Source organism: Eretmochelys imbricata, chromosome 2, assembly GCF_965152235.1.
Source record: "Eretmochelys imbricata isolate rEreImb1 chromosome 2, rEreImb1.hap1, whole genome shotgun sequence".
In the NCBI taxonomy this organism is placed as follows: domain Eukaryota; kingdom Metazoa; phylum Chordata; order Testudines; family Cheloniidae; genus Eretmochelys; species Eretmochelys imbricata.
The window spans coordinates 116,730,787-116,739,717 of record NC_135573.1 but is presented as its reverse complement, the minus strand read 5'-3'; the positions used below and the strand labels follow the sequence as shown (position 1 = coordinate 116,739,717).

At 42.2% G+C, this 8,931-nt stretch overlaps 1 long non-coding RNA gene across 1 annotated transcript in view; it reads right to left on the bottom strand.

The window, feature by feature from the left end:
* Positions 1-1,343: 1,343 nt before the first annotated feature.
* LOC144260486 (uncharacterized) overlaps positions 1,344-8,931 on the bottom strand; it is a 105,030-nt gene continuing 97,442 nt past the window's right edge. The window contains exon 3 of the long non-coding RNA XR_013345025.1: positions 1,344-1,430. This is a non-coding gene — a long non-coding RNA (uncharacterized LOC144260486). The remainder of the gene's footprint in view (positions 1,431-8,931) is intronic.

Sequence of the window (8,931 nt, the reverse complement as noted above, 5' to 3'; positions counted from 1 at the left end):
CTGTGGTGAAGATGGTCCATTGCTAAGAAGGAAGATGAACTAGCCCTCCACTGCCCCTGACTACTCCCAGGCTTGAGGAGGTAGAAAAGGCCCCTACTCTTTCGATTACCCTTCAGGCACTGCACTGATATCTGGGAAATGGAAAGGGCTGGGATAGAAGTCACTGGGAATTATGGGTGCTCAGCTCCTCTGGAAAAATCAGACCATTTATGTTAGGTGCTTGAATACAGATGGAGATGCTGAACTGTAGGCACTCAAGTTTGAATGTTTTCCCTGAACTGACAGGGGCAGGAACAGATCTTCGCTCTCCCACAAGTAATCCTGGTGGAGGGAAGATCCCCCACATTCCCCCAACTTCCTACTACATAAGGGATAGAGGGGTTGCATCTTTGGAGCTGCCAGTGATTGCAGGAGGGCAAGTGAGGCCAGGCAGAACCCCACACTCCAGAGAATCCCTGCTGACAACACTTTCCTTAACATGGATGCCATCTGGCAGGCTGTACTCTCCCTGGCTCTCATAGAGAGCCAGAAATCTGTGCTGTGGAGTGGGCAGGATGAAAAAGAGCAGAGTGAAAGGCAGCCTATTGGAACAATTACGATAGAGCAAGATGATTTGAACACCTTGATAGAGGAGAAGAGGAAGGGAAGGAGCATTGCCAACTCTTGTGAGTCCTACGCTTTTTGGTGGGTTTTTTAAAGCTCCAGATCCTGGGGTCTTGTGATTATGCAACAATCTTTGTCCAGCTTGTCCTCATCCATCTCTCCACGAACGCAAGTCAACGCCACACCATTCCGTTTTGTTGAGAGCATGTTCTTTTCATTTCTGGTCAAAGAGTTTTGTCATGGAATCAACCCAGCATGTTTTCGGTCTGCCCAGCGGTTGCTTGTTGTCTCCGGGGAACTAGTCACTGATGCGGGTTGTCCACCTATTGTCTTGCCTGCTGACTATATGACCCGCCCATCTCCACTTCGTGTCATACATCATCTGCACTACAGCGGTCACTATTTGTTGCAAGTCACAACACAAGAACACTATCATCTGATGCAACAATATTAGTTTTCATTTTTTTTAGAAGTAAGTTTCTGTCCCTCATGATTACATAGAAATGCTTGAAACCATAAACCTAATAGATTTAAATATCAGAAGACAAATAAAAAGAACCCCCAAATTTATTATTTTTTAAAATATTGTGATTTTTTAGACAATCTCACGATTTTTGAAAGCTTGGAGTTGACAATATTGATCAAGGGTAGATGGAGGAAGTAAAAAATAAATCAAACTAAATAAGATGTGTACCTACCTTCACCTCCAATATTTTGCTTATCTGTTTCTCCATTGGTCCGCCTGTCCTGTCTATACAGTTTGTAAGCTCTTTGGGGCAGGGACTTTGCCCATCTCTGAGTTTGTACAGTGCCCAACACATTTTCAGCTGTAATGTAAACAACAATAAAAATAATAAATACAAATAATTAAAGACAACCCTAATTTTACCCACCTCTAAAATGGGTATAATACTATTGTGAGAATGGATTGGTCAATACTGTACTTGCAAAGTACTTTGCAGAGGAAAATTTTTGTATAAAGTGATAATTATTAAAACTTTACAAACCTGGACCAGGGCTCAAGAAGAAAGGGGCTTTGTTTATGCAAATATAACACAACAGTTTAAGTTTCAATAAGAGCTAGTGCATTGTATGCAATAGCACGTTTCTGTACTTTCCCCACACATGTTCATCTACATACATTGAAACTCAATATGATGATAAATTTCTTCTCATATAATGTAATCCCGTAGCACAAATCAAGATTAATTGACAATCCTCTGTCCAGCACAGCTGCACACATGGTCAGTACAGCACAAATGGGGGCTGTCTGCAAATCACTAAGTAGCAAAGAGCAGACCTTGGATTACTGTGGTCTACAGTAATATATCACTTTCCATAAAAAGAAAAGAACATTGTGCTCTCTCGCTCTCTTTCCCACCACCGTTTCACCCCAGCTAATCAGGTTGCCACAGCAAACTCTCTCATCCCCCAACACTTGCATTGCAGCATGAATATTTTTGAATCCTGAAGGGGTTCTACTGCGCAGTCCTAAACCAAAACCAATAAGGGAGAGGAGAGGAAAAGACTCTTTAATAAAAACCCCAGGAGGAAAACTAATAAAAGTCTAATGGCCATTCTTTACTAATGGCTGCAAACTACTCTCCTGGAGTAGAGACAGATGCAGGAGCACCAATATAAAACAAACAGCCAGTTCTACTAGAGCATGCCTCTTTCCTCGAGTCCCTAGTATTGTCTAAAATCCCACCTTCCACCCTCTTTCCCCAAACCTCACAGAATGTTTTAAACGTTCCGTGTGAGTTATAGCCCATTTCCAGTGATATTAACAATTTAGGATGTATGTAAAAATTATCTTTCAATACCAAGTCTAACTAGGTACTTATATGGCCCTCATCACTGTAATAACCAAGCACCTCATAATCATTAATGGATTTTATCTTCATGACACCGCTGTGACATTGGGAGGTATCATACCCATTTCATAAATGGGGAACCAAGGCACAAGGAGACTATGTGACTTGTCCAAGGTCACACAGGAAGTCTATGTCTGAGCCAGGAGTTGCACCCCAGTCTTCTGAACCCCAGCCAGTGCCATACCCACTAAACTGTCCTTCTTAACTCATTTTGTACTCATTCTAAGTACTGTTTCATAGCAGTAGTAGTGTAACTATACACTGCACTTTCTACTAACATGCTTGCCCTAAAAGGCTTCCACATCAGCAGTCAAAACACAGACATATTATAGCTAGGGAGATGGATCTGGTTACTCTTGAACTTGGAAGAAAATTCAGATCCAGGACCAAACTTGGTGGCTCAGACCCATTACAAAAGCCAACCGGAGAGTTGATATATTTCTGATCAGATTATGGGCTGTCCTCCCTCTGCATCTCATCTGATTCACAGCATTATTTATCTACAAGAGGACCTATTTCTGAGCAAGATAGGCAAGACCAAGAAAGGCAACTTTCTGTAGTGAATCACATAGTAGTTCTTGTGCAGTACAGAAAAGGTTTTTCCTGTGCTTAGATGTTTTCTGTTTAAACCTCTGTTTGGTTTGATATGTGCACACGCACACACGCCCCCGATCTGTTGTCTCAACACTCTTCAAAGTTATTTTGCTTTCTGAATTCAGAATATAATGTGCAGGCTCTCTGCTGTGCAGTGAAAATTTTCCTGGCAACTCTACTCCTGTGTCACCCACTACATCTGACCCAAGGCCCTTTCAGACCAAATTTCCAAAAGTGCTAATCACCCTCAGCACTCTCCATGGATGCATCTCTGGAGAAATTCTACATGCAGCAGATCTGATAAAAAAAAAAATAGCATGTCAGCTTTAACTCTCAAAGTACTTTTTCCTCCAAGTTACATGCGCACACACACACATACAAATGCCCCAAGTGTCAAACAGTCCTGTCCCTTCAGAACCTGCAGCCACAGAGAGAGAGGTGGGGATTTATAGCACAAGGTTTCACACAGTGTAACTCTGAGTTTCAGGGATCAAGGGTTATGACATTTTTATGGTCTTTTTCCCCCCCTCACATGAATATGAAGCAACTGTAAGAAGCAAACATCTGGTTTCACTTTTCTTTTCTCCATCACTGTTCCCATATGATACAACCTTAAAACTTGCCAGTGTTCTGGTCCCTGACAAAATTAACTATTTGTGCCAGCACCCTGCCAGGAGCCAAGCTCTTTCTAGATCATCACTTTGAGAGTATGCTGCACTGGAAAAAATAATACTTCCATCATCACTAGAATGCAGGGGCATCCAGACTTTGTCCAACCAACAGCTGCACTGGCAACTTCCCAGGAAGAAGACCAAGCCCTTCCTTTAATTTCCATAAAATAGAATGTATCGCAACCTTGTGGAGGTGTGGTCTGCAAAGGTCCCAGAATGCAATGCTCCACCTTGAGCTGAATGGCCTAGCTGCATTTCCATTCTGTGACCTGTAGTCTACACGGACTGCATCTCCATAACACAGATGAAGACAACTGCAGACCACACTGTGGAGCTCCCTGGCGGGTAGTCACACTTGGTGTAGCATTAGAAAAGCAAACTAATAAATACAGAGTGGGTGAGGTCCACTCCTCCTTACCTTTGATTTATGTTTAACATTGCCACACCGGAAAGGGATTCTTTGCAGCAACATGTCATGTTTTTCTCATTTCAGAAAAGTGTGACACTGGCAGGTCAGGTGCCAGCTCTTGCCAAGACTGCAGGCATAGCTAAGAACTGACAAACTCATACCTGGAGACCAGATCAGTGCATCTCTAGGTTAGTTTTGCTCAAAATAGGTATTAGTCTTATAAGAATGTATTTAATGGTCAGACTCTAAGATTTGTGGCCCAGATTCCCTTCTAAAGTCTGCTCTGTGCAGGAGAGGAGGGGGCCCATAAGGCAGCCAGTTATGGCTCCCTGATTCTTATAGCATATCTGCACCAGCCTTCACCCCAGCATAGGTTAGAACAGGCTAGGAACTTCTGTAACTTAACCCAGCTGGTAATGGTCCCCAAGAGACCGTAAACCAGCTGGGGCTGATGGAGCACAGTTTTGCTTTGGCCCTGACCCCCAACACAACCACTACACTGGAATCCAAGCCAAACTTTGGATCTCTATTTGGATTTCAATTTCCCCAAAGCTCAGGGGTGTCTGGATGCATAGTTTTTAGTTCAGCCAAGTCTATTCAAAGTGAACTGTGATCCAGAAGAAAACCTGAAAGTCACTCAAGTTTTCCTCATGGCACAGCGATACACTGCCATGCAGCAGAATTTGGAAAAGAAACTCAGAAGATTAGAGGCTCTGAGGCTGATCTGTTGAAGGTGGTCAAGTTCTTGTTTCCCACATATAAAAGACTGGTATATTGACATGGCAGAATTTGTTTCCATATGAACATCTTCTTCAGTAGATTAAAGACAAAACTGAAATATGGGAAAGAATCTCTCTCTTATCCAAAGGAAACACAGATATACATATGATTGGCACATGGGACTGTTAGAGAGACTTTATGTTTAGGGGCAGGGAAAGAGGTGGTTTAGCAGTCCTGGATGGTTTTGCAAATTGGGTTTTGTTGTTTATTCACAGTTTGATATATAATAATATTTTGTATCACTGTTTTAAAAACCTAGTAAAGTGCTCAAGATGTGCACCATAACGCTCAAAAACAGAGCTGTGGCTTTGTTTGTTTCCTTAGGTTGGCCAGTCATCACTCTCCCTTCTCATGTTCAAATCCCTTGAGCGGAAGAGGTGTACTCTATTGATGCTACAACATGACAGGAGTGGGTTGCAATCTTTTAGACAAGATCTTCAAAGTGAATTCCCCTAACTTGGAAAGTTTACTCTCCAAAACTATTGAAAAGCAGCAAAGAGAGCTTAGGCCCCTACAATACCCATCACACTTCCACCTCCCATGCTCCTCACTTTATTTCTCCCCAAACTGGTGAAAGAGAAATAGAGATCTCTCCAGCCTTGATATAAGCAGCTGGTAGATAATAAGTTAGCACATTTCTTTTAATTTGGAATGCTCTGTACAGCTTCCCGGTACCTTTCGATTTAGGCCACATTATCACAGTGAATAAGTACTTATACAGGGAGAAGATATCCAATTGTAGTGGAACTCTTTCATGTAACAGACAAAGGCAAAATAAAATCTAATGACTGGAAGGTACAGTAAAAACAATTCAAACCAAAAATCAGACAAGTAACCATATGGCTAACTGACCATTTAATCAGGAACTGGTAAATTCATCATCACGTAGAGTCTTTAAATAAACTAAGTATGAATGGCTTTCTAAAAGATATGCTCTTGTTCAATCACAAGTGCCGGGGCTTGATAGTGTTCTCTTACATAGTACAAAAGAATAATTCCCTCCACTGTAGTAATTATAGAGTGAAAATCTACGGTCAAGAGGTCAGAATAGATTGTCTGGCCTTAAAAATCTATGAATACAAATGCAAGTTGTCACGTGATGAAAATTGGGAGGCGGGGGAGGTCTGGGATTAGAAAAAAGAGTCTGTAGAATTTTCAGTGGCTGAGAATAGCCTAACAAGGGCTAACAATTTGAAATGACTGAAATATGCTGAGTATCAGTGGAGAACTGTAGACTCTCAGCTCCTATTGACACCCCTGGGAGTTGAAGATCCTCACCAGAGGTGCTGAACACATTACAGAACTGAGTCAAAATAAAGGAAGAATACACTGAACATTAGAAACAAATCCTAACAGCTTGGGCCCATAGCCAATGAAATTATCCTTTGAGCAAGGAGATTGAGGCACTATATGTTTAAGGATAGATGATTTAAAACTTGAAGAGCTTGTGCAAAGGGCAATCCTGCTTCATGCCGGGGGATAGAATAGAAGACCCAGGGCATCTTTTCCAGCCCCATTTTCTATCTTTGATGGCAAAGCATCCTTCTTGATTATGCCAGTTAAAAACATCACGCCCCCTACTCTTATTCTTTGTTTACTTTTTTCCCCTCTTAGCAACTGCAGAGTTGGATTAACCTGGTATTTCCAAGCATGCAAGATCATTTGTCTTTGAAGGCACTGGTGTGAATCTTAAATCACTGCTTCTCTCATACTTAACATGAGAGTGGTGCACAGCTGGAAATATTGCTTGACAGTCCTCCATTCATGTCAATCTGACTCTCACTCTTATATTTATAAATCCACTAGGTTACAAACAACACTTCATCAGCACTGTGCCAGAGAAAATAGGTGTGCCAGGTGCACTTCTGAAGAAAAAGCGATGGCAAAAGAGGAGAGGGGATATGGAGATCATTTTAAAATCTCTCTGAACCGTTTCAGAGTAAATAGGTAAAGGGAAGTTTGGGAAGTGTGCTCAGATACCATGGTGATGGGTGACAATATAAAACCCTACAGTAGACCGGAAATACAAGGAGGAAATAAAGAATGGAAAAGGGGGAAAGATGAGTGAGGAAAGGAGCACCCTGTATCCATTTAACAGTAGCCACTGGTGCCCGCACATTGTATGACTGGGGCAATTAGACCATACACCAGGAGAGTTGCGCTTCCCATATGTCCCAGTGCCGAGAGAACTTATGCCTGAAATGGCCTCATTTTTCATGTCCTCACTCAAAATGTTCCCTTCCAGGTATTTTCTTTTAACTACAAAACGTTTGTTCAAGACATATTCCTACGCTGGTATAAAATGATTTGTTTTATGGCTTGTTTCACTCTCCTCACATAGTGAGCCTGTGTTTCATGCCAACCTTTGTTTAAAGCCAATGCTTGTCATAACTGTCAGGTGACATTGTTGTATCATGGGTGAGTAACTGAACCAGTCTAGTCAGCGTAAAACCTTTGTTCTGGCTCCCAGAGAAGGAAGAGGGCGAGCTTATGGTCCCTCTGTCCCTCACTTCTCTCCTCACCAGAACCACAAGGAGGAGGGAGCACAGAACAGAGAAGCAGTGGGGAAGAGACAAAGCTCAACCTCTCTTTGACCTGTTCTCCTGCTTCAGACAGAGGAGAACAAAGGAAGTAGCCAGAGCACAAACACTTGAGTAATTCACAACCCTTAAAAAATTCCCTAGTTTTTTAAACTGGGTCCACAAAAAAAGAGTCTAGTTTCTCACCAGCTTTCCTGTGAGCCAACCCCTTATAAACGCCCCCCATATCTTTAAATGTTCGTATTTATCTCATCCTTTTCTCTCCCGAGTATTCTCTCATTTGCTTTTGTCACTTTTGTCACCTGGTGCTCTCCATCCCTTCTATTCTCTCACACCTCCTCTTCCCATTCCCTTCCCTCTTTTCTTTGGTCTGCCTTTGCAGTCCAATGTCCCTTCCTCATCTGCCTTCCCTCATCATCATCCTCATCTTTAGAAGTCTGTAATAATTTTAAAACTTCTTTGATGCCTCTCGTCCCCTAATCTCCCAAACTGTATGCTGACTGGATCCTGGCAGAGATTCTGCATCCTGCCAGCTGATCCACAGGAACCACAGATGCTTCTAGTCCTCCCCGTGGCTGAGCTGATTTAATGGAGCAGAGAAGTCAGCAGATGTAAACACAGCAAAAACTAGAATGAGATTTAAACTTGTGGAGGTGGATTTGAAAAAGGCACAGTACTGAAGTCCAGTGGTACACACCAGGATATGGAAATCAGTACAGCCAAGTCCTTTCTCCCAAGGTTGTGGCTATAAAAACAATGACTAAAGCACAGAATGAAAGTGAGTGATGGAGATTTCCCAAGAGAGAGAATTTGCAAATTTTGCTTCTAGTTCAAACTACTCGGAGGTAGGACAAGGAAGGGGAACTAGTGGGGTTAATTCAGTAGACACATTAGACACAGTGGTATTTGCTTGCATTCTTCCTACTCCTCCCAAATAAAACTACCTCTCTCAAGCATCATACCCTGGTGAATGACATTAAGACAAGACATCCTAGAACACAACAGACTACAACCCAAATCCTTTCCATTTCAGAAAAATTACATCAACAGAATAACATGTGATACAAGAACCATTTGTACAAGGAACAAATATTTACCATTACTCTGGATGGCTGCTACACTGCATTGCATTCTTTTTGGCAAGCTAGAGTGGGACAAATGTTCTCGGAACCAGATAAATAGAATTCTGCCCTCACAAACTACTGACAAACACTGCAGGCCACTGAACCCTGGGTCCTCACTGCTTCTCAGAGAGCAGGAGGCCTACACTGGTGAGGGCTAAACATAGAATTGGCTTCTCAAGTATTCTGAGAGGACAAAGAGCTACAGTGTGATATGAATAATAGTTATTAATAACTAACACAGATACCCAAATGCAGTGAAACCACCTCCAAGAGACATTCCCCTCTATTAACCAACCACTTTTAAAGAGCACCCTAGATTTCCATTGCAACTTGTTT